General features: G+C 30.2%; 1 long non-coding RNA gene across 1 annotated transcript; it reads right to left on the bottom strand.

The window, feature by feature from the left end:
• Nucleotides 1–25: 25 nt before the first annotated feature.
• Nucleotides 26–27,464, bottom strand: LOC122518061. The gene is made up of 3 exons (XR_006303968.1): nt 26,889–27,464; nt 928–1,168; nt 26–113 (listed from the first exon to the last, which is right to left on the bottom strand). It is a non-coding gene; the product is annotated as an uncharacterized LOC122518061 (long non-coding RNA).

The following is a 27,464-nucleotide window of genomic DNA, read 5'->3' as shown; positions in this document are numbered from 1 at the left end:
TTCCACGACGCTTTCGATTGGTTCCTTTTCAAGAAAATCAGACCCTCTCTTCCTAATTCTACGCAAGACACGTGTCCTTCTCCAACGTTTTCTGACCCTTTCATCCCTATTTGCTAACGAAAGTTCGTCAAATACATCGTTTTATTTGTATTTTTACATTTTCATTAAATGATTGTCAATTATAAATTCATTTTTTGTAACGTAAATCGTAGGTTAAAGGGTTAATAAATGTTTGATTGGTTACAACAAGGGTTGAACAATTTAATCTCGGATTTTATATTTCGAGCGTTTATTTGGAAAGTTTTGTCAGTCCATTTGCGGCGGCAGTTCGTTAATAAATATATAGATATTATTTACGTAAATTAGTCTGAAAGAAATTGATTTAATTAAATTGCATATCGATCAATTAATAGAAATATTTTGCCAGATTTTGTTAACTTATGTTAATTATGTTTAATTAATGAAATATTTTGGATTCTTGACCAATATGCGAAGATTTAATTTTCTCGAAATAACAGAAAATGGACTTGCATCACTTTTTCGAAATAAACGATCCATTTAATTATACAAAAAAATAAACAAATTTCTATTACTGTTTATAGGAATAGTATTATTTTTTCTGACTCTATTTTTTAATTGTATGTTTTCTAAACAAGAAAATTATTTAAGATTTGGGTAATATTGATGATATGAAATGAAATATTATTTTTGATAAATATCTCGATGAATATTATTTACTATTAACTGATAAATTAATTCAAGCGTGGGATCATGTTCCTTAATGTGAATCAATTAAATTTGAAAATTAGGAAGATATCATTTTCGCGATAAATACCCTCGGAAATATTTATATAAATATATTATATCGTTGAACAGTTTAATTGGTATAATAATTATTCGTTAATTGGATGGAAATTGTATAGTTACCAATTTTATGTAGACGGTCCGGTCAAACCGGACCTTCGATGATCTGCAACGCTCCCGTGCATCGTCCTTTTTGATTACGCTCGCGAAAATCTTCGACGATGAATGAATTCGGGAGCGTCTAACGTAACTCACGAGGCACCAATTCGATGAGACACCACAATTGTACTCCATTTCTTCTCGATTTCACAGATTTCATCCCTCTCCCCTTGCATCTTGCTCCGAAACTTCGACGACCAATTCTCTAAATTCAAATTCAAAATGAAATAACATCAATTTTTTTCATTAACACCAATTCGAAACTGACTGACTGACTGACTGACTAACGGAATTTATGAGAACAATAGTAGTGTAGGATTCGAGAAAAAATTGGGCCGTTGAACTGACTGCACCGGGACTCGAACCCGGATTTTTTGCTTTCGACTGCTTCTTTAAACCATTGAGCGACTGCTTTTTAACCAATTGAGCTATCCAGGGCCTACCGTCCAATCTCCTCACGAACGCCTACTTAAATGTTTGGCTTGGAGGTGCTCGCATCCCACAGTAGTTTATCTCTGATTTTAATTTATAGATTGATCCATCATTTATTAAAAACAAAATGATAAACTCAAATAAAAAAAAAATATATTATTAATGGTTGTTCTTAAAAGTAATGCACCACATTTTACCGATAATGTTAATTTCAAGCGATGAAATAAAATGTTAAACGGTCCAACGTGCTTCGTTTATTTCTTGAAATAAATTATACTAAATTTACCGAGATTTAAATAATGAAAATTGTTATTTAACATTAAATTGAGATTATTCTGAAAAATATATAAAATATTTGTATAAGCAGTACATTTACTCTCTCTTACACACATATATATATATTAACCAATTATAAATAAAGAATATTACATATAAAAATACATTTATATTCTTCTCGTATTACGAAAATAGAAAAATATTATTTTTTATCTCTACAACTCTCGCGTATATAAAAAAATTACACGCAAAGCAAATATTTTACAATCGAACTTTAAAACACACTGGTTAAAAATAATTCATTTATTATTATCATTGTATAAACGTTACACTTTTATAACGCAAGAATATATAAATAATAGAACCGAAATTTTCCCCCAACGTGTGTTTAATTATTAAATAGATCTATTATAAAATAATAATTACGTATATATACGAACATCGCGAGCGTTCATTTTTAATCGCCGCAACAAACTTTTTCTTCGTAACGATACGTCAGACACGTTCGTTACACCTGTTTTTTCGTTGAAATGAACCGAGTAGCGCAAAAAATGAAACAAGAAAAAAGAAAGGTAGCCTCGAAACAAACTCGTTCGAAACAACATTAAACTGAAACGAACTCAAACGATACAATAAAAAAAAAACAATGCTACGAGATCAATGACATTTAATTTTTTTATCCAAACTCATAAAACTATGGTAAAAAAATAAAAAGGGGTACGAAATTAATCTTTCTCAAGGTTAACAATCAACTCACAATACAATCCAATGGTATATACAGTATGCAACTATGAAACAATGTTACTTTAACAGGAGTAACTTTATCAATTGACGGAATCCTAAAGAACGAAATAATTCGAAGGAAAAAAAATAAAAATAACCAAAATAAGAATGAGAGAATAAGAAAAAAAAGGGTTAGAGAGAGAGTACGATAGCGTGCAACAATATTTCACAAAAGTTTTACTTGCCACACGGGTCAACGATTTAGTAAAGTCTTGTCACGAAGACGTTGATAGATCGTCTGGCGTCGATCTTCGTCCTATGAAACACGCTCAGCTCTCGGATCAATAACGAAAACTTATACAAACAAAAATACAAACAAAAAAACAACCAACCAAAAAGCAAAACACCATTGGAAGCAGTTTTCCTATCCACCGTACACCTTTCTTACTTTCTTTTATTCTCTCTCTCTCTCTCTCTTATTAATTGTTTCTCTCTTACGCAGATTTAACAGTTAAAAAAAAATAAAAAAAATAAAACAAAACGAGTTAACGCGAGACCCACATTACTTCGTCCTTCGTATTCTCTCTCTCTCTCTTTCTCTCACGCACGTTTTCTCTCGACTTTTTCACGACTCTCTCGTTGACAATAACGTCGAATAATTAATTAAGATTTTTTTTTGCTCGCACAAGTTTCTTTCTCTAAGCGAGTGAAATGGAGTGGGTCGACCTTTAACCACGTGAACGCAAGCTCGGACCAAACCGAATAACCGACCGACCGGGGCTGATTAAAATTCGAGCGAATCTGGCTCGTTCCGGTCACCCTCCAGCCCCCCTTTCCTCCAGCCCCCCTTTCCTCCTCATACAAGAGTATAAGTAAGAGAGAGAGAAATATACGAGAGAAGAATATGTAATTGAAACAGTGCGGTGGAAAGAACTATATAATATCCTCCTATCTATTCTTTTTTACCTCTTTTTCCAAATATTTATCACCCCTCTTCTCCCTCCCCTCCCCCCACCTCCCACATTGTCGACTATTCCTATGCATATTTTCTTTCTTATCCGTGTACGTATCTCCTATGTATGTATGTATTTTGTATGTATGTATGTATGTATGTATGTGTGTGTGTATGTATGTATTACTTACTTACTTATGTGTATATATATATGTATATATATATAGGTACGTTCATTCATTTATTTTTATACGTTTCTTCGAGTAAAAATCTATCGATGGTAAAAAATATTCGATGGTTTAAATTAAAATTGTAAATTATATTTCTCATAACTTGTGTGTTTGTGTATGAATGTGTGAAATATTGGATTGAGTTAGTTGGTGGAACTGTAAATTTGAAATTATACTCTCGTATAATGTTGTTCGTATTATTTTAAATACGACGTACGTTTAATAATAACAAACGAATAATAACTTGGAAATATTTTTATTACGAAAAAGTTTTGATATAAAAATGATATTATTTTTTGATTTAAATTTTTTTATATAAAGTATTATATTTAATATATAAATTGTGTTTGTGTATATATATGTGTGTATGTGTGTGTGTGTAATTTTAATTATTAAACGAATGTTTTGATATTAGATAGAAATTTAATAAGAATTCGAATAAGTTTATATATCATTTTTGGATTTTTGTATTTTATTTCTTTGTTTTTTTTGTTTCTTTTTTGTTTTTCTCTCGCAATAATTTAATTCAATACAATATTATTTTCCTAGTCTCTTAGTTACTCATCCGTCTTACGTCAAATAAATTTACCGTTCGGTGTTTGCATTTCCAAAACGATCTTGATGAGATTTAACTAAGAGTCGCAGTTAAGTAGCTTATTTTCTGAGATCGAAAAATGTGACTTTCCCAAAGAGCTTAAACCACCCTCCCCCACCCTCCCCCCTACCCCCGGAGTATTCAAAGGAAAATTAACGAAAATGAAACCTGAATTTTCATCGTCTTAACTCGACGTCTTGTTTATCGAAAATGCGACGTGATTGATCGTTCCTTTGTATAAAAATTTCATGAACGTTACTTTGGTTTTCATTTTTATTTTTCTTCTTCTACTTAGAAGCTTATTAAATTAAAACTTAAAACACTGTGATATGGGACACGAGTAGTTAAGAATTTTAAAAATTCATAATATGACGAATAATTATAATTCGTTCGAAAACGAGAAAGAAAGAGAGAGAGAGAGTGATAAAGATAGACAAATTTTTACGTCAGCTTTGTTTCATATTTCTGCTATCTTTGTTTAAATCTTTTTCTCTTCTTTTCTCTTTTTTTTTTTTAATCTCATTTTTTCGTCCAACCGCGTTATTCAACGTAGCGCGAGAATTTGAACAAAATATTCACTTTGTCGTTTGTTCATATACACACACACACACACACACACATGCACAAAGAAAGAGAGAAACGGAAAAGACAGTAAGAGGAAAGAACAAAAAAGAAAAAAGAAAGTACGGAAAGAAGAGAGGAAAATGTTTTAATCTACATAGGATACGTATTTTAAGGAAGAACCTAACGATCCTTGTTTAAACGAACTTGCGAAACTTTGCAAAAAGTTTGCTTCTAATTAATTGCAGACCGTCCCTACGTGTATATATACAACCACACGTATGTTTTTCGTTGATATTACAAGAAAATAGTCGAGATGACGTACGAAAAAAAGTACAACGTAAAATATTACTTTTCTTTTCTTTTCTTTTTTTTTTTTTTGAGGTTATACTTCTTTTGGCGCGTTTGGGAAAATGTGATGGGGAGTGATTTTTTTCCGAACGACACCATGAAGTTTGCGCGGCAAAGCAAGCGATTTCAAATTTACGGCATGAAGTTGTCTTTCTTCTCTTCTTTTTTTTTTTCTCAAGCGGGTCACCCATCCAAGTACTAATCGTACTCAGCGCTGCTTTACTGAAATGATCGAAACGGGAACTAATACTATCACCGTACCATGGCATACATTATTATATTTTATTATTCTTTCTAATATATATAATATATCGATCGATTGAAAATATGTTTCTTTCCTTTTTTTTTAAATAATAATAATAATAATAACAATAATAATAAATTTTTCTTTTTTGTTAAATTATTTTCTAAAGTTATTTTTGACGTTATTGAGGTTATGTTCGTTTTGGTACACCAAAGAAGTATAACTTCTTACGTGCGTATATAAATACACACACCAGTTTTTTTACAAAAAAACGTACAATTATTATTATTATTAATATTCGAAGAAGAATATATTTTCCCCCACGAGATCAAATTTATTATTTGAATTTTTGTTACGTTCCGGTTCGCAATGGTTCGAAAAAAAAAAGAAATGAATCATTGAATCAACAAATTTAACAAAATTATGAGAAGACCTTATTTCAAAGTTGCACGTCGTTAAATTTGATTATCGACTCTCGTATAGAAATATTGTATACTTTATTAATAAAAAAAACGTACGACTAAAAATCGTCGTCGTTAAATTTGCATGAACGATTAAACGTTAATATTATTTATCGACGTTAAATTTGATCGTATAAAATGTTGATGCAATTTTGAAACAATAACGAGAGACAACGGCGAACGAATGATTTTCTTCCGAATGCAGGGAATATTATTTTACCGAACGAGTAAAGTTTCACGGATGAATGTGTTTCTTTTCAAGGGGAGTAAATGGTGGATGCGAGGAGGTGAGGAGGGGGTGGGATGAGTGGGTGGTTTAGAAAGAGTAAAAAAGGAAGTAAACGGTATCGTTCGTCGTTGGAAATAAAAATGAAAGTTAAAAAGAGTATAGAACAAAACAAAAACAAAAAACAAAAAGAGTTTACAACTTGGAATAATAAATAAATAAAACATATATTATGAAAAAGAAATATTATTAAAATAAACCCGATAAAATTCGTACGCGTTTGGAAAAATGCAATAACTGTATCAATGGAAGAGGGGTAAAAATAAAAATCAAAGAAAGAGAAATAAAAAGGGAAGCCAGAAGGAACAATATCAACAGAGGAGGAACAGCAACAATACAACGGAACAACGGTAACAGCAACAATAACACGGAGAATAGAAATCGATGGGGATATCAATGGGAAATCAATGGTAACGTTAACCGCGAACGTTGGACCGATAATTAAAAAGGAAAAAAGACAAAAGGAAAAATGATTACGGGAGCGGGAAACACGTGTACGACCTGAAAGTCGTACGATCGTGAGAAACGATTAACGTTTAATCCTTAATAAATCGAATTTATTAGTTCCGATAAAAATGAGCCCCGACAATTCGTTACAATGATTTATCGAAATAAAATTTAAAAAAACTGGTGTGTGTACTTATGTACGCACGTAAGAAGTTATACTTCTTTGCCGTACCAAAACGAACATAACCTAAATAACCTCAAAAAAAACTTCAAAGAAAAAAATAACTTAAAAGAAAAAAATATTAATTATTATTATATATAAGAAAGAATAAAAAAAAGAAAAAGAAAATATCAAAATATAGATATCAGTCCACACTAAATATAAGAGAGATATATCGAATTAATTCATGCGTCAACTGTCATGGCGCGGTTACAGCATTAGTTCCCGCTTCGATCATTTAAGTAAAGCGGCGCTGCGTACGATTAATATTTGATTGGGTGACCCGCTGGAGAAAAAAAGGGGGGAAGAAGAAGAGAAGACAACTTCACGCCGTAAACTTGAAATCGCTTTGCCGCGCGTCGTAAATACTGACAAACTTCATGGTGTCGATTTTTCGTGTCGCTCGGAACAAAATCACTCCCCATCACTTTTTCCCCAACGCGCCGAAAGAAGTATAACTTCAAAAATAAAATAAAAAATAAAAGATGAGACTAAATGCGAATTCGCGAATTTATGAGTCGAAACTTTGGATGTACTCGTCGCGTGTTCTACAAACGTGATCACGCGAAAAGTTTCTCTCTCTCTCTTTCCTTTTGATTCTTTTTTTTATTCGATCTTTCCTACCTCTTTCCACTTTGTTGAACGTGGATTGATTCGAACTGAAGTTCCTCATATTCTGAACGCGAGCCCATCTCGGATACCGCGAACGAATCGATCGGTTAAGACTCCACTCGAAAACGGAAAGAGGAACGAAACAACTCTCGATTCTCGTTGGTGGTTTAACGAGCGATAGAAGAAGAAGAAGAAGAAGAAGAAAAAGAAGAAGAAGAAGACTTGCGGAAAGAGATCTAAGCTAGTAAGAAGAACGAGGGGAGAAAGAAGAGGAGAGAAAGAGAGGGTGAATGAAATGGTGAAAGGGTGAATGGGTGAGAGGGTAAGAGGGTGAGAGAATAGAGGAAGAGGATTAAGTTAGGAATGGCTTTATTATATCAGTAACTACCGAGAGAAGCCAACCTCAACGGCGGCACGAACTACTCGAAAGTGCTGCGACGATTTAGCCCCAACTGCGTTGGATGCATTTAGATGACGAAATTAGGATTTTTCATGGACGACGACTATGCGAGAAACTAGAAAAAGAATAGAAGAGTGAAACGTTCGAGTGAAACGCCGCCACGCGTCCACGTAAAATAATCTAAAGAAAGATAAGAGTACTTTCTTTCACATTCTTTTTGGATTATTTTTTATTGTTATTTTATTTTTTATATTTAAACAATGTTCAACCAAAGTTAGAAACCGCAAAGGGTTAATGCTTAAAGGGATACCTTAACTCTCGACTCCCTTTTAGTTCTGCTATCATCACCCTCTGTCCCACCTCCACCTCCACCTCCACCCCAACACATCAACACACACCCCCTTTCCAAAACCCATTCTAATTCTAAATCGTTTTCGGTCCATCAACTAACTTGCATCGCGCAATGCTTGTGGTTCGTTCGTTGGTTGCATCGGACACAAAAGGGGATGATGAGTATTAGACGAAGAATAGTTGCATACTTCGAACAATGTTCCGATTTAATGACGTTTCAAGGTAGTTCAACTTAATGGTGAAATGAGGGGTGATAGTAACCCCCTTCCTCCCGATATACATATACGTATATTATGTACACGTCTTTCCCGGTTTTACTTTTATTTTAGCTCGTTCACGTCATGAAACTGAATCCCCTCCCTTTCCCTCCTCCCATAACAATTCCTCTTATTTCCCTCTCGACGATCGTTTCACCGCCATTACGACTTCCAAGATTTTTTTTTTCTTCCTTTTTCTTCCTATAACTCGGTTTATTCTCGCCAAGTATTTTTCTCCCTACTCCCCCCCCTCTGCCCTTCTTTTTCTCCTTCTCCTCACCACCCCCCTCTCTCTCTTTTCGTATATTCGTTCCTTCGAATTTCATATCCACTTATTGTTAGCTGAAACTTTAACTTTTACTATTTACTTGCTAGAAATGAAAATTCAATTTTTTCAATCGAGGAGGGGACGGGGTGGGGGCTTAGGAAAAAAACAAAACATAGTTTTAAATATTTTTCAACTAAGGGTGAACTTTCCGCGAACGAAAACGCGAATGAACGTTTGTCATTCGATAACTCGACAAAATATAGATATCGAGGTATTTCAATGAAATTATTAAATGTACGATTTCAACGTAGAACTGGGATGATTTATATCCCGTTACGGGTATAACCGAAAGCATAGCACAAGAAGATAACGATGAGTAATTGTGACGGTAACATATAAGCCGACGACGCGATCGAAAATAAACGATTTTTCCACGTTCCGCAGACATTTTTTCTTTTTTTTTTTTCCTTTTCCTTCCATTTTCTTCCTTTTTTACCGTTTCGGGATAAAAAACCTTAAGCTCGTATCTTTTTCACTAGATTCTCATTTATTATCATCGTCTAGTTCTATTCTAGTTTTTTTTCTTTTTTCTTTTTTTTACTTGTTACCCACACGTATTTATTACTGTACCTTTCACGTTCCTACTCGAATTCGATTTTTCCTCAACGTTTAAAGTAAACGTTTTTACCAAACGTATTTTAAAGAATTTTATTCACATTAAGAAGAATAAATTTCGATAGAAAATAAAATTACGATCTAATTTGCACGTACGTACAATTCGTTCAGATTAAACAATATTTAAAAACAATATAACATTGTTCATAAATAAATTTCATTGATTCGTAATACTTCTTTTGCAACTTGAAATATATCAAAATGCAAATTTAGTCTTGAATTCTCATAGAAAATGCAATTTTGTGTTCGACACTTCTTTTTTTCTTTTTTCTTCTTAGTTTTGTCCCCGTCAACATGTTCCGACTACGAGACGAGCAAACCAGAGACAGAGAGAAAAAGGAGGGAGTGTAGGGTGAAGAAGATAAAGAAGGAAAGAAAATTGAAAAGGACGAATGAAATTCTGTAGAAAATACGAAGGATGTGAAAAGATGGTATGAGAGATCGATTTCAAAAGGTACGAACGAGAATTCAAAAACGCGCAGCGAACTCTACTCCGACTGCATTGCTTAGAATTCGAAATGGTACACACACATGTATAAAGAAAGATACATGTATACTATACATAGAGAAAAGAAACGAGCACATAAAAGAAGTCTTTCGTTGTCCAAGAAAACGGACTGTCTCGATAATACCAACAGCATATTCTTACACTGCACTTACTCTCGAGCCCGTAAAAAGGAAAACAGAAATACCATTTTCCTCATTAGAAATAGTACTTGCATTTAAAGCACGATTCACGTTTAAAAAATTGCTACAATTTCGTTCGTTTCGATATCATTTTAAATATCTTTTTTATTTTATTAATTGATATTAAATTTCGTATTTTCTTCTTTTTTTGATTTTTGTTCCCTTTAGTAAATTTTATCCTTATTTTGATTGGTTAATTCATTAGTGAATAAATTATATACATAAAATTTAATACCATTTTCCTCATTAGAAATAGTACTCGCATTTGAAGAACGATTCACGTTTAAAAAATTGCTACAATTTCGTTCGTTTCAATATCGTTTTAAATATCTTTCTTATTTTTTATTTTATTAATTAATATTACATTTCGTATTTTCTTTTTTCTTTTTTTGGTTTTTGTTCCCTTTAATAAATTTTATCCTTATTTTGATTGATTAATTAATTAATGAATAAATTAATTATATACATTAAATAATATAAAATATTAAAATTAATATTGTGGATATAAAATTGAATATTTTGATTGATTGATTCATTAATGAATAAATTATAGTTTCATTCGTATCAAAAATATTCTTTTTTTTATTATATTTTATTACATCATTTTTTAATATTAACTTTTTGTTTTTCTTTCCTATCGATAAATAAACTTTTATTTCTACTTTTCTCTTAAAAAAAAAGAAAAAATAAAAACAAAAATTAACAAAATATAATTTGTACAAATTCTTGTTCAAAAGATCAAAGATATGCTGCTACTCTAACAGTTTTTCTCGTCATAGACGATAAATTTGTGGCAGAAAAATTCTGTCGATGAGATTGAAAGCTTGCAAAAAAAAAAGAAAAAGAAAAAGAAAAGTCGTCTCGGGTACGTACTCCATCTCTCTCAATCTTCCTTCATCTCAATCTTTATTCCTCTCTCTCTCTCTCTTTCTCTCTCACTTTTCTACGATAGTAACGGATCATCTCCTGCATCCGAAATCAAATCGTGTGTCAACGAGAGACCGAGAAATATTTACGGAAGATGTGACGTATTGTCGAATATATCCCAATGATATTCGAAAATACGAGCCATTGTATAACCGGAATAAAATGGAATATTTCCTGAGACATTTTATATCACCGATATGGCAACATCGTCGTATAACGATCACCATTTCGCTGTAATTTTTTTCTCCTATTTTTATATTACATGATTTGCCTTGGATAAAAATTACATTCATTTCGTTACTTGATAAATTATCCAAATATAATATTTACCTATTGTGTTCCTTCTATTAGAATATTTTCTATCACGCTAATAGGAATACAAAAAAATGAAACGTAATTCCCATATAAAATCATACAAAAAAAACTAACCAAAATAAAATAAATTAAATTAAAATGATATTATAAATATCATATATAATAATAAAATAAATAATATATATTATAGAATATTATATATAGAATAGATAATATATATAGAAATATATGTAGAATAAAAATAAAATAAATTAAATTAAAATGATATTATAAATATTATATATAATAATAAAATAAATAATATATATTATAGAATATTATATATAGAATAGATAATATATATATGGGATGCGAGCACCTCCAAGCCAAAACACTTAAGTAGGCGTTCGTGAGGAGATTGGACGGTGGGCCCTGGATAGCTCAATTGGTTAAAGAGCAGTCGCTCAATGGTTTAAAGAAGCAGTCGAAAGCAAAAAATCCGGGTTCGAGTCCCGGTGCAGTCAGTTCAACGGCCCAATTTTTTCTCGAATCCTACATATATATAGAGAAATATATATAGAATAAAAATAAAATAAATTAAATTAAAATGATATTATAAATATCATATATAATAATAAAATAAATAATAAATAAAATATTATATATAGAATAGATAATATATATAGAAATATATATTGAATAAAAATAAAATAAATTAAATTAAAATGACGAAACGATTATTAATAAATATACGAATGATTTTGTTTGAAATATTTTGGAAATATCAACGCAAGTGAAATTTGTAATGCAACAGTGTAATATAGGAAATATATCGTCGACGAGTATTCGAAATTATTTCAACGTTTTAACGAAGTAGAGAAAATGAAACAACGTATGATGACCTTTGACGTGACATTATTTTAAACAGTTGGAAATATAAAAAGAGTGTGTATGGTTTAGGTATAATATGAGTATCGAATAAATTCCTCCTCCTCCTCCTCCTCCATGCTCATACGAGCATCGAGGGATTTCTCTCACGTACGGTGATAACGCTAGAAAATTGAGGGCCGTAGTTAGCGTACTGAGAATGTAGGTTAATTCCCAGGTAATAGTGCAAAACCCGTGAAAACGGAGAATGAGAGTTCACAATAAAAATTATTACTGATCGTTTATAATATATTCATATGTAGATTATACACCTTTCACGTTACACTATTTTAAATTGAACATTTTAAAAGAGAAACAAAATTTTCAATTTTTCATCAATGAAAATGATTGAGAAAAAAAGATTTGCATTTAAAGAATTATTTGTAAAATTGAAATTATTTCAAACGAAAATTTTATAACTTTTGTATAATTATCGAAATAAAAATTAATTTATTTAATCTCAATTGATTTGAAATAATCAAATGAATTAATAAATAATTAATAAATAACTTCTATTTCGATGTGATAATTAATTTGTAATTTGAAATCTAGAAAAAGTGTTGTTTAGAATGAAATTTATTTCAAGTAAAATCAATGAGTAATATCAAGTATCAGTTACTTGTAGGAACTTTTGGTGAAATATAAGAGGTAGAGATTATTCAAGTATCCTAATATTCTTCTATGTATTCTTAAAGGAATAAGAAATTCCCAGGATTCGAGAGAAAATTGATGTTACACGTGTTCCGAATACATTCGAATGTGTAACGACACGTATACTTTTTCAAATGTATACATGAATACGGTTAGTAGTAAAAAAAAAATACGTTCGTATATAAATGCATGCTCGAATATACACGCACATGAACACACACACACACACATACACATATACATGTATGTATATAAAAATATGTAGAGCGTAAAAGAGGCAAGACCGTTAGAAACGGATTATTTGGAGTAAACCTTTTAGGATTAGACTTTAAAAGAGTTTCCAAAAGTCGGATTAGATCCGACGACTACGCGTGCCATAAAAGTTTTCCGCAAGGAGGAAAATTCAACTCGACAATTGTAACGACTCTTAGAAAAATATATCTTGGAAGAAAATGTTATTGGAAAATTTCCAAGCACGCGTGAATACGAATATCGATAGTTTATGTCAAATAAAGTCAAGTCAAGTCAAATCAAATCAAGTCAAGTCAAGTAAATTAAAGTAAATTAAAGTAAAGTAAAGTAAAGCAAAGTAAAGTAAAATAAAGTAAAATAAAGTCAAGTCAAGTAAATTAAAGTCAAGTCAAGTAAAATAAAGTAAAATAAAGTCAAGTCAAGTAAATTAAAGTAAAGTAAAGTCAAGTAAAGCAAAGTCAAGTAAAGCAAAGTAAAGTCAAGTAAAGCAAAGTAAATTAAAGTAAAGTAAAATAAAGTAAAATAAAGTCAAGTCAAATCAAGTTAAGTAAAGTAAATTAAAGTCAAGTAAAGTCAATTAAAGTAAAGCAAAGTCAAGTAAAGCAAAGTCAAGTAAAGCAAAGTAAAGTCAAGTAAAGCAAAGTAAATTAAAGTAAAGTAAAATAAAGTAAAATAAAGTCAAGTCAAGTAAATTAAAGTAAAGTAAAGTAAAATAAAGTAAAGTAAATTAAAGTAAAGTGAAGTCAAGTAAAGCAAAGTCAAGTAAAGCAAAGTCAAGTAAAGCAAAGTAAAGTAAAGCAAAGTAAAGTCAAGTAAAGTAAATTAAAGTAAAGTAAAGTAAAGTAAAGTCAAGTAAAAGAAGATCAAAACCGATTCTAAGATATCAATCATGCTATCAATTCTTTTCACCTGGTACGTTATACATAAAATCGTTAATACCACGTATTCACAGATTTCCAACCTTTGAAATCTCTCCCTCTCTCTCTTTTTCTCTCTCTTTCTATATATTTTACGAACGTAAAAGAATATTGGTAATGAATATCGTTAGTGAGAATACCCTCGTGGTCATTAATGGCTGAACAACTCGTCGTGTCGTAGTCGTTGTCGAAGAAGAAGAAGAAGAAGAAGAAGATGAAGAAGAATTTGTAGAAAATTCAAGTTTGAATTCAATCCATTCCGATGAGGATAATTGTAACCTACTCATTTCTTCTTCGTTAAGAGATCGACTCTACTTTAAGAGAGTAATTAACGCGGTCGTTATCTTTTACTAATTATCGATATCGGTTGGTAGGTAACCTTGTAATTGATTCAATAGAAATTAAAGCTCCTTTTATTTTCATCTACAAAAAAACAGGCTTCAATAGAACTGATACATATATCATACAACGTGTCCCCCAAAAAAAAGTTTCTTTATCGAAATAAAATAATTCAACATTTTTTTCTTTTTTCTTTTAATATTCCAACAGTAGAAAAAAAAACATTTTTGAGTTAACACTGCAACTAAACATTTCTACTTTAAAATTAAAAAGATGTGTTTTACACGTGTTTTCCATTGTAATACGTAAAGAAATTTTAAGATACGAAAACATATTACATCTATCAAAATTGTTAATAAAAACTATCCACAGAATTGCATTCTAACAAAATACAACACTGCACCCACAATTGATGATTTATATATTTAAAAATAAATAAAAAATTATTTAAATGCAACACTTTAAATATTAAATATTAGAAAAATGAATACGTGATAATTAATGAATTATTTTATCAAATTTGTCTACGTAAAATAATTTGTAGAACATAGCGTATTATTCTGAGTTTAACTGTAATTTAAATTCAAACACGATATACGATATATATATCCAATGTGATAATGTTTCTATTGATTAAACAGTGATAAAATGAAACAAATATCTATACACGATTGTAACTTGATATATCATAAAAGGTAAAAACATTTATTTCATTGGTATAAACATAACGCATGTTGACTATACGGAAAAGAGAGTGGTGCTGTTATTTGCGATGTAACATAAACTCGCGTATAATAATAAGTGGTGTATGATGATGCACATGCATACGCGTGTAGGTATTATTATTACCTTTATGCTTCACGCAACACGTGATACAATTTATTATCTCTAATTACCGTAGAAAGCTTTGCTCGATGCAAAACGTGTCCCTTTTCTCTTTTCGTTATTAGTTATGATCGAATAATCTTGAATTAATAGAGAGAAAAAAAGAGATAGATAGATAGATGGTAATAACGTAACTTAAACGTTCATTTTATTCGCGATACAAATTCTACTTCATCATTTTCAATAATTTCCATTCGCAAAAAAAACTGAAAATAACATTCTCAAAGAATTCGATTTCTGTTTCTTTACTTTGATTATTTTATTCCAATTATACTGGTTGCTGCAATTATAATATCACAGTTTTATAATATTTATTGTAAAAAGTACAATGCAGAGATAATAAAATTAAAATTAAAGAAATATGAAGAAGTAGCCAAAGATGGTGGTGGGTGGTGGTGTGGAAGAGATCGTTTGATCTTATTTGCATGAAAAGGTAAAGAAAAGAAAAGAAAAGGAAACAAAAAATATATAAAAGAAGATATAAAGTGTTAGCAATCCGACAAAAGATTTTTCTAGGAGATTTTGAATAAATCTAGGAATGGCATTGTGTGTCTCTATGCATGTTTATTTATGCGTGTGTATATGTGTGTGACATAAACTATATAAATTGCATGAAAAGATTGCATGACCAGAACAGTAGACGGGGGGCTGCGTGCTTCTATTAAACTAAATTTGTCAGCTCGACGAAAAGTCTGGGCCCGAGAACACGAAGAAGAATGAAGATAGTCAAAGTAAGAAACCAAATTGGGGATGAGGGGGATGAACATTTTCAACAGCTATCTTCAAGATATCGTAGAAAGAGTGAAAGAGAGTAAAGGTAGAAGATCTTCGTAGAGAAACACGATAAGACACGGAAAATCGTCTAAAGGAGAGAGATCCGTGTCTCGGTGTAGTGGTGGTGGTGGTGGTGGTGGTGGTTGCATGAAGAACTTTTGCAAGTTAGAAACGTCTAACTTAACAATACTCGTATGAGTTGCACGATAAAACTCTTGGACGTTTTATCTATGCTTTTTTGTGTATACAAGTTTTGTTTTATTATTTCAAGGATTTAAGTGCATTTCTATTTAGAATAGGATTTGTTTTTATTTGATTAGATATTTTATATATTTTCAATGGTTTTATCATTTTATTTTTATAATTAATATGTATTATATAATTTATTATTTAATTATTTATTTATTTATTTTTTTAATTATTTATTATTATTAATAATTTATTAATTAATTATATAATTAATTATATAATTATTTTTGAATATTTTTATCAAAAAAGAATAAAATAACATATCTCTCTCTCATTATATTCTAATTCCATTGGTATGTTGATTTCAACACAGAAATTATTGTACCATTTATTTAAAATGTTCGAGCATTAAATAGATATTCGTAATTTGCACCATTTAAAGATGATTTGTCGGTACAATCGGAAACAAAAGTTAATGACAATAACTTTTGTTTTTGACTGTACCATGTCTGTACCGTGACTGTACCAGTCACAAACAAAATTATTTTACAATTTTCACTTAAATTGAGATTTTTATGTTAATATTATTAAAATGATCACTAAATTTCATTCTTTTAGAAACTTTATATCAAAATTTCAATTATAAAAACAAAAATAGTTGGTTTAAATCATCTATTTCAACAGATATTAAGAGATATGGATTTGATGAAAATGTCATTAACTTTTGTTTCCGATTGTACCGACAAATCATCCTTAAATAATAATAATTTCAAATTTTTATTTTCAACGTGGAATATTTGGTGTAAATTTTGATATACACAATTTGATTAATAATTATCTACGAGCCAATTAAAAAGAAAAAAGATCGAGTAAAATCGAAAAGAAAATTCGTAGTGCTTCCCGTCCTTCCCATTCGTCTATTAGAAAATATAAAAAAAGAAAAAGAGGGTATAGGAACACGATCGTAGATGTTCATTGGTTGGGATGAAGTGCCGATAGAAATGAGCCGGTCATCGTTCGGAGGTTAAACGTTCGATGGGGGTGGGTGGGTGGTGGTGGTGGGGGGGGGGTGATGATGCACCGTGCGTGGCCAATTCGCCGTGAGTTAAAGTGGCACACTTTCAATGTTCTCAATGCACCAACGAGAAATACTCGGACGCATTTGAAAATTCTTTGCCGTGCAGTATCGTACTTCATAAAAAGGGTTCTACGGGTTTTCGTCGAGGGATAATATCCATGAGAGAGAGAGAGAGAGAGAAAATTTTATGACCATTCGCACGTAGAAACCCAACAAACGAAGGAAAACACGATGATGCTAAGCCGATCCAAACCCACCTGAAAAAAAATTTCTTCCGCACGAATAAAAACGCATTCAAATTTTTTTGTATTTTTTATGTTTTTATTTCTTTTTTTTCTTTTCGCTCCGATTCACCACCGAACAAGGAGAAAGAAAAAGAAACGATTCCGAACGTGTAATAGAAAATACCGAATGTACAAAATACCGGGGGGGTGGGGGTGGTAGAGCAGAGGAGAGGGGAAAAAAAAAAGAGAGAAAACGCAAGTACAAAGTTCAAATAAAAAATACCCGGGGCCCAAGATTTTTCTTCGTCACCGAAGCCGAAAGATAAATTCGAACGAACTCGTGGAATGCGCAGGGTGAAGGAGGGAGGGGGTAGTGGTGGCTTAACAAAAAAATAAATATCGAAAATCGATCGTAGAAGATATTATAAAGATGAATAATAGAATAAGTCAAATAAAATGAAAGAAATAAAGAGAAATTAAAATCAAATAAAATCCTAAAAAGAAGAAACGTAAGAAACGTAAAGAAAAAAAAGAAGAAGAAGAAGAAGAAGAAGAGGAGATCAAAGAATTTAAGGAAGGGGGTTGGGTGGATCATTTGTGTGGGAAGATAAAACTCGTTAGCGTGAGATAGAAAGAAATAAATAAAGAAAGAAAATAAAAAAAAAAAAATTAAAATGGGAATCGATGATACGCGTTTCATTTTATAAACGGGGCCCGTTCGATGACGTCATTTGAAACAACCTAACCTCTTCTACCCTCTTTCTATCCGCCGTATTTTTTGTTTTTTTTCTTTGCTTTCTTGCCTTTTTCTTTTTCTCTTTTTTTTCTTTCAACCCATTTCCTTCCTTCACCTCCACATCCTCCCCTATCTTCTTCCCTTAACCACTCTGCAATAGATAGAATACTCTCCGCGCATACGATTCAATACCATTGAATGGATGTTAAGCAAAACGTGCGCATGCGCATTTGTATGGATGTTAAACTCGGAGGGAAATATATTCAGTTATATATATGTATATATATAACTGAAAAACTTTGAAAGCTAAAATACAGTCTGACGTGAACGTACTCGCGTACATTAACACTGCGAACCAACCCCTCAACCCCCCAACCCATCTCCCCCTTCGCCCACCAACAACCGTCACGTGCATCTCTCGTACAGGAAAAGGTTAACCTTTGTTATACTGTAAAATCGAAAAAAAAGAAAATAAAAAAGAAAAAGTATAAAAACAAGGAGAAGTAAAGTAAAGTTAAGTAAAGCAAAAAGTAAAACGTAGTAAAAGAAAAGAAAATAAATATCTAAGTTACGTTTGAAAAACAAACGAACTCGCGTGATTTATCAAAGATATTTTTCTATCCTTTTTGAAAATTAGATTAAAAAAAGACGGATGAATGGATGGTTGGATAAATAAAATAAATAAATGATCGAAATAATGGGGAATTATATAAAAAAAAAGGTTCGTAAGAAATAGGATTGAAATGAAATGAAATATTTTTTTGAAAATTCGTCTATCCGGATAAACACGTGTTGAATTTTTGTTCGTTTATTTTTTATTTTCCCTGCTCGTCGCGATGCAAAGTTTATTTTTTTTGTTTATTTTTTTTTCTTTCCCCAGGCAAGTTTAATTCTCTCTCGTTTAAAAGTCCTTCTTCCTTTTTGTTGTTTTTTTTTCCTGTAAAACGATATTATCATTTTCTTTGTCACTAATCTCACAGTCTCGTGATTCCTTTTTATCATCAATAATGTACCTTTTTATCATGATACTCAAACGTTATCACCGTTTTTATTTCTCTTACAGTTATTTATATTTATATTTTTCTTTTCTTATTACGTTTTCTTTCTTTTTACTTTTACACATTACACTCGGATTTTTCTTTTACAATCGCGAAGAAGGGAAGAAGATAATATTTGATTTGAAATAAGAAAACATAAACTTTAACGGTCCGATATCCAACGATAAATTTTCCAAAGACGAGTTGTCGGAGTTTTTTCTGCTTTCTTTTCGAAAAGAAGAAGAAAAGAATTACGAAACTGTGATATAAATAAAAGACACGTTAACGACGTGTGCTTGGTGGTGGGTAAATACGATAAGTGTAAATCTTTTTCAAAATATTTTTTTAAGTGTACTTATATACTTATTTTTTTAAATAATACTCGTAACAATGGCGAATACTTAAATGCAGTTCTCGTTACGGAACAAACATCTTTTTCCTATTTTCTCTCCTTTGACTCGACCATTGCATAAAATATGAATGCGTTTCCTTCTCAAAAAAAAAGAAATGAAGAAGTGTGAAATAAATAGAAAGATAGAAGAGAAAGAAAATAAAAGCAAGGAAAGTTAAGTTAGAAAGAATATTAACTCGAGTTAAATGGTTTTTTTTTTTCTTATCATTCATCTAAACTCGCGCGAGTGTCACCATGGTAAAAAAAAATCCTCGATGCTATCGATCATGGGATATGAATAATATTCTGGCACGTTTAAAACGTCAAGATTTTGCATCACACACCCACACATACACACATTTTTCATTTGAATATTATAAAATTAATATATCAGATAATCGTATATATATTTATATTAAATAAATATTAAATTAATGTTAAATTATTAAATTATATTAATATAAATATTAAATATTAAATATGTTTTAATTCAAAATGTTTTACCATTAATTTGTATAATTCAGTTAATTCGTGAAAAATGTTATTCTTACGTGAAATAATAACTCGATATTTTAGAAAAAAACATAAAAATAATTGCATTGTACGCAAACTTATTATCTTTTATAAAATAAATAAGTAAAATAGATGAATTCACGAAAGGCGTGTAAATTAAAGTTTGAGGTTGAAATTTGATACTCGTAAATAAATTTTTGTATTACCTGGTTAAAGTATGTAATTCTATCTTCTTTTATACTTTAACGGGTCAATATAGTTGTTACATGGATTAATGGATTTAACGTTTTAACGGTAATATATGTAATTCGTATCTAAATGTATTCCGAATGATGGTAGCAAGTAATAAAAGTCAAGCAATGGTCAGACAAATACTCCTATCTATCGGAACATCTCGTGACGGATAAAGAAAAATCCACTTGTCAGGCTCATCGTGAAACGTTCGATGGCTATCTAGAAACGAATTTTCCTCTGTTATTCCTCCAATCCGATTTAATGCTATTGCTAAAAGATAAACCATTCATTCTTTTGTATTCTCACGAGAATAACAATAATATCAAAGATACGAACAATTCTAATGTTGTTTGTTCCAATTAAATTATTTATCATATTATACGCGTAAAAAATAATATTTGTAAGTTAAATACACGTGTTTAATGCTATTGCTAAAAGATAAACCATTCATTCTTTTGTATTCTCACGAGAATAACAATAATATCAAAGATACGAACAATTCTAATGTTGTTTGTTCCAATTAAATTATTTATCATATTATAAGCGTAAAAAATAATATTTGTAAGTTAAATACACGGTGACACTCGTCAATTATTTATTTCTCGTTCTGTAACACGAATCGTATTTAACTTGCCAATAAAAAATAATATATATATATTTTCTCATTCGTACGATAAAGTTCAACTTTTACGATTTGCCTCACTCACTTCTCCTCCTTCTCGGAGGGAAAAGAAAAAGTCAAGAAAAATTCATAGCAATGGGGGAGAATCTCAGCATTTCACGAGAGAGAACAAGAAATAAGAAGAAAGAATGATTCTTGGATCGTAAAAAAAGAAAAAGGCGAATCGTGAGATTTAACGCGTCGAGAAAAAGTAAATAAATTTGATGTTTGTCGAGTATTATATTGTACGAGATTACGTATGATTTCACTGATACGGTAATTTCCCCATTTCTAAATCAAATCAAATAATCTTGCAATTGTTCACACAAACTTTCAATATTTTTTTAAGATAATATTATTATATAACAAATAATTCTTATTTTATTTCATTTATATTTTTTGCGTCGAATTAACTGTTACACAACTTTCTTATTTTTACCATATGCTTCGAATAATATTCAAATAAATAATTTCGTAATTTCAATAATTTCAAAAAATGAATTTTATTAAAATTTCACTGATACGGTAACTTCCCCATTTCTAAATCAAATCAAATAATCTTGCAATTGTTCACACGAACTTTCAATATTTTTTTAAGATAATATTTTAACAAATAATTCTTTATTTTATTTCATTTATATTTTTTGCGTCGAATTAACTGTTACACAACTTTCTTATTTTTACCATATGCTTCGAATAATATTCAAATAAATGATTTCATAATTTCAATAATTTCAAAAATGAATTTTATCCAAATTTCACTAATACGGTAACTTCCCCATTTCTAAATCAAATCAAATAATCTTGCAATTGTTCACACAAACTTTCAATATTTTTTTAAGATATTATTTTAACAAATAATTCTTATTTTATTTCATTTATATTTTTTGCATCGAATTAACTGTTACACAATTTTCTTATTTTTACCATATGCTTCGAATAATATTCAAATAAATAATTTCATAATTTCAATAATTTCATAAATGAATTTTATCAAAATTGCACTGATACGGTAACTTCCCCATTTCTAAATCAAATCAAATAATCTTGCAATCGTTCACGCAAACTTTCAATATTTTTTTAAGATAATATTTTAACAAATAATTCTTTATTTTATTTCATTTATATCTTTTGCGTCGAATTAACTGTTACACAATTTTCTTATTTTTACCATATGCTTCGAATAATATTCAAATAAATAATTTCATAATTTCAAAAGTGAATTTTATAAAAATTATCGATATTTTCTACTTTACGATAACAATTACAAAAAGAATAATCCATTCGTGTCTCGTATTTAATATTTAATTTATTTTAATTTTATATTGAAATTATATTATTTATTTTATTAATTTTATTATTTAATTTACTTTCAACATTTTTCTCGTTTATTTTTTTCTTTTACGTTTCTCCTTTAACGAATGATTTTTTTCTCTACGATAAAAAATCTTTTATATCGAGAAACTTTATCGAAAAGAAAGAATCGTCTAAGTTTCGTTGTTGAAACTGAAGGAAAGATTGTACTGTTCGAACTTGTCGTTGAATTTTCCCGAAGGTGTCGTACTTCAACTAAACTTTCACCGATAAATAATCAGGTTACTCTCTTACCCTACTACTACTACTACTACTACCTTCGAACCATCTACTGTTATATTACGGGGACGTATAAGTAACTTTGTCATCTAAAACGAAAGAACGGAATCAAGCAAAATGGATGGTCGTTCATCGAACAGACAAGATGACCTGCTTGACCTTTGATCTCGATTGAAAATCAACGTGTATATGTATTATTGCACACCGACACACCAATACGAGATAAACGTTTGAATGATTAATGCATTGTCGGTATGAATCATTTGAAACTCATTTAACCACTCAACTCATACACTCAAATTCCTTTATTATAAATGTATATTGTACTACACACACACACACACATATTAAATGTAACATACCTATTAATCAAGAATGGAAGTTTCGGTTATCAACGAAAATGCCATTAACGATGATCTCCACATCGTTAATAATATTTTAATAAATAACTATGTACACACCCCAATGTATGTGCCAATCGCATTTGCATCGTGCATAACATAAACCGCAGCTGCAATTAATGACATAATTATTCGGCGAAAATTTTATAGATTGTAAACAACAGACAATTAAAAATATATTTATCAAGTTATTCGAAAAGTAATTTCGTTTTTTACGATGATCAATAAAAATACACACACGCACACACTCAAATCAATTTTAAATGATAATTAATGATAGATTAATTCAAGAAAAAATTTGATATTTATTATAATTAATTGGATGATAGTGTGGTGTGTAATAAAAAGTAATTATTGTCATAAATAATGAAAGATTATGTATACACGAAATTAGTATAAATTCATTCCCATATTTTCTCATAAAACTTTTATGTAAAAACATATATTGGAACGGTTTATAATATGGCATTACCTAGTTAAAGCAAAACTTCGTCAAACTCATAAATTAAATGAACGAAAATTCATAGAAATGATATCCCTAATAACTTTTCCAATCAAATTATTTAATATGATCATCTCATTTTTTGTATTTTTGATGTTTTTCAACGTTAATTGGAATAAACTTTATGAGAAAATGGAGAAACTGGGAGGAGGGGGAGGGGATTGGATCAGGATTGGTTCGTTGAAAATTGTATATGTGACGAATACGAGCAGAAATAATTTCTATCCTGACGAGTTGAACTTCTTCTCAAAGATGTTCCCTTTAACATATTAAATACGTCACTTTCTCGAATACCATTTTATACGTAGTCATGCAATTTTCTATTATTATCCGTTAACGAGCACAACATTCATGATTCTTTCTTCTTATTTTTCTTTTTCTTCTTTTTCTTCTTCCAAAAGATATCTTTTATCTATAGAATGAAATACAGTTAAACCGGGAAAATAATCATAGTTGTTATTATTCATTATAATAATAATAATAATAATGATGATAATAATAAAAGAAAAACAGAAAAAAATAAATTCTAGGCAACAAAATATACATTTAAACAAAGAGAAGGTCCGGTTCATTATTTTGACGTATAAATAAAAGTTTAACAGAAGTTATCTTTTGTAGGTAAAAGTGAAATATTTAAAATTTCCACTTTTTTTGTGCAAACATTAGTCTTTTCATAAAAGTAAACTTTAGATAATGAACTTTCTCTGAACGGCCCTTTTTTTCATTACTTTGTTCTCTTCTTTCTTTATTTCTTTTTCTTTCTTTCTTTATTTTTAATGAATTACCACTTACATATAATTAGGAAACGGTGTACCTTTATATAATATAATAAAAAAAAAAAGTAAAATAAAATCTTTTACAAGAAAATCATGAATTTATTCTTGCCCAAAATGTAATAAAAAAAACTGTAAATGACCGTTTAAATTTATTTTTTAAAGTACCACTCAGGTTACATTGAAAGAGGTTGTATCTTTTGAAAAATCTGCCAGTTACATTTAGTTAGCAATAAAATGAACTAATTATTCTAGAATAAAAAACTGGTGTGTGTACTTATTTACGCACGTAAGAAGTTATACTTCTTTGCAGTACCAAAACGAACATAACCTCAATAACCTCAAAAATAACTTCAAAAAAATAATTAATATTAAATAATTATTATTATTAATAATAAATAATATAATAAAATTATTATTAATATAAATATATAAATATATAAAATTATTATCAATAATAAATAATAATAATAAGAAGAAGTTATACTTCTTTGGCGTACCAAAACGAACATAACCTCAATAACCTCAAAAATAACTTCAAAAAAATATTTCAAAGAAAAAAAATAAATAATTATTATTATATATATAGAAAGAATAAAAAAAAAGAAAAAGAAAATATCAAAATATAGATATCAGTCCACACTAAATATAAGAGAGATATATCGAATTATTTTATGCGTCAACGGCCATGGCGCGGTTACAGCATTGGTTCCCGTTCCAAAAGAAGTATAACTTCAAAAAAAGAAAAAGAAAGAATCGAGACACTAAAAAACTAATTTGAAAAATTGCAACTCTCAACGATGAGGATGATGATGATGATGACGATGATGAGAAAATAAAAGAAAGTGAAATTGAATGTTCCATTTTGAAGTTCATTCGAATGAATAAGAACCAAGATCTTTTCCATCTAATCTATTTGATAACGTTCGTTAATCCAACTTGGTAGTTTCATCCTATTTTGAGGATGGTCCAAAGGGATTCAAAAGATTCCATTCAAACTCACGTTGATGTATTCACGTATGAGATAAAGTTACAGAATAAAAAAAAAAAAAAAAAGAAAAGAAGAGAAGAACAGAATAATATTGATACAATTTGTGTGAACAAACAAACAAACAAACAAACAAACAAAAAATAAATATACGAGCATACATTAAGAGATAAAAAAAACATTAATTTAAACATAATTCGATTATCTATGATTTTCAATTAGGATTCTATCGAATAAACTATAGATAATTAATTTGACGATACTAATATTCCATTATTTCCTTGAAAAGGTTGATTAATATACAAATAATTTCAAATCGGAGAATAGAATGGAACTGAAGTAGGTGCTGCTTTGAGTTCCACCCACCCCCACCCCCTTCTCCTGTTTTGTTAAAATCGTTGTTATAAACTAATTCGACATTACGAACTAAACGTCGTGGATATATCATTTTAATGTGTGTCGCTTTAAACTTGCTATCTCATTATTACTAGTAGCAATAGTAATAGTAGTAGTAATAGTAGTAATAGTAGTAGTATCGTTCTCTCGTTGGTTCTTTGTTAAAATATAACGAGCTCGGGATACGTCATAATATTCGCTTTTATCGAAATTCGATCGAAACCCTGGCAATATGCCTACGAGGATAATAAATGGGCCGGGTGACCTAACAAAACACACGGCTTTCACCTCCCCAAAGAAATACGATCGACTGACTTCCGGAAGATGTTTAAAAGGGGGACTACAAAAGATACACTTTTATTTTTACTATTTATTTTTATTTTTGTATTATTCATTTTCCTTTTTCTAACGGGAATGGGGGGGGAGAAAAAACGACATTACGAGATCGCAATTAACGATCCTCCACCCCCCACCCCCACCCCAACTCCCACCCTCGAGTTTTTTCTTCAATTCTATCTTTTATTATTTCGAAAAAACGTACGATCCTATAATACTTCAAAAGATATTTTTTTATAACTACGAGATCTTCGAGACAATTGTTTAAATTGATTAAAAAAATTAAGTACTTTGTATATTTAAAAAAAAGAGAAAAAACAATTTAAATGTCTCAGATACGAATTTAAAGATTAGATTTTGGTTTGATTTAGATTTGATTTACCGCGGATATTTCTGGAACAAAAATATACAAATAAAAATAAGAATAAAAAGAAGAAGAGGAAGAAGAAGAAGAAGAAGGGAAGAATAAAAAAAGAACTTGTACTTAAGGTATGATACACTCAAGGTCGCGGTGGTAAAAGCCGAAGCTCTTGAAACGTTGCTTTTACCGAATCTTGGCACGTACCCCCCACCCCCTCCCCATCCAACCCCGAAGAAAAGCAAAGAGTACAGTTCGTTCAGTTTGACCAATCCACGAAAAACGTAGAACAACTTCCGTCAATTAAGAAAATCCCTTTTCTTTCCTTTTTCCCTTCATCTTTTTATTTTTCCAGTCAGTTTCAGTTTCGGGGTTCTAAACTATAAATCATATTCTAATCTCCTAATACATTAGAAAAAATTTTTCTGTTTGCACGAGCACAATATCCAAAAATGTTGAAATCATTTTTGAATGAACTTTGCGAGAATCAAAGAATAAAATAAAAAAGTATGGCCACCAACATTCAAAATACATTGCAAGCCTTTTCCTTCTTCTTCTTCTTCCTGTTCTTCTTCTTGTTATTCTTCTTGTTCTTCCGCTGCTGGATCTTCTAGTTTCGTTTTCTCAGAGCACAATTTAAAAAATCTTCACTAATCCGAACGAGACAGTCACTCGTTAAAACTGACAATACAAAAACCCTTTCAATTTCTTACGCATGAGATTCATTTGTTCGTCCATTTTTAATAACAATCCCGTTGGAAAAATAATAATAGGAATAACGATAAATAAAAATAAAATGAATGATCGATGAATATAGGAAGATTAAATTTAAAAAAAAAAAAGTCACCCTTAGAGGGGGGTAAAATAATTTCCTTTCGTAGAAAAATAATTGACAAAGTAAGAGAAAGATGAAAAAAAACGGAAAGACGGTAAGAGAAAGAGAGAGAAAAATATGTGAAAATACAAAAGGATGGAAAATGTGTGACGATGACGATGACGATGATGACGACGATGACGACACGAGAGAAAAAGAGAGACAGGAGAGAGAAAAAGACACAAAGGGACGAAGAAGAAGAAGTATCGCGACTACGCGGAGG

Source organism: Polistes fuscatus, unplaced genomic scaffold, assembly GCF_010416935.1.
Source record: "Polistes fuscatus isolate 324 unplaced genomic scaffold, CU_Pfus_HIC Scaffold22, whole genome shotgun sequence".
NCBI lineage: Eukaryota > Metazoa > Arthropoda > Insecta > Hymenoptera > Vespidae > Polistes > Polistes fuscatus.
The sequence above is the reverse complement of the archived record's forward strand: the minus strand, read 5'-3'. Positions and strand labels throughout refer to the sequence as shown.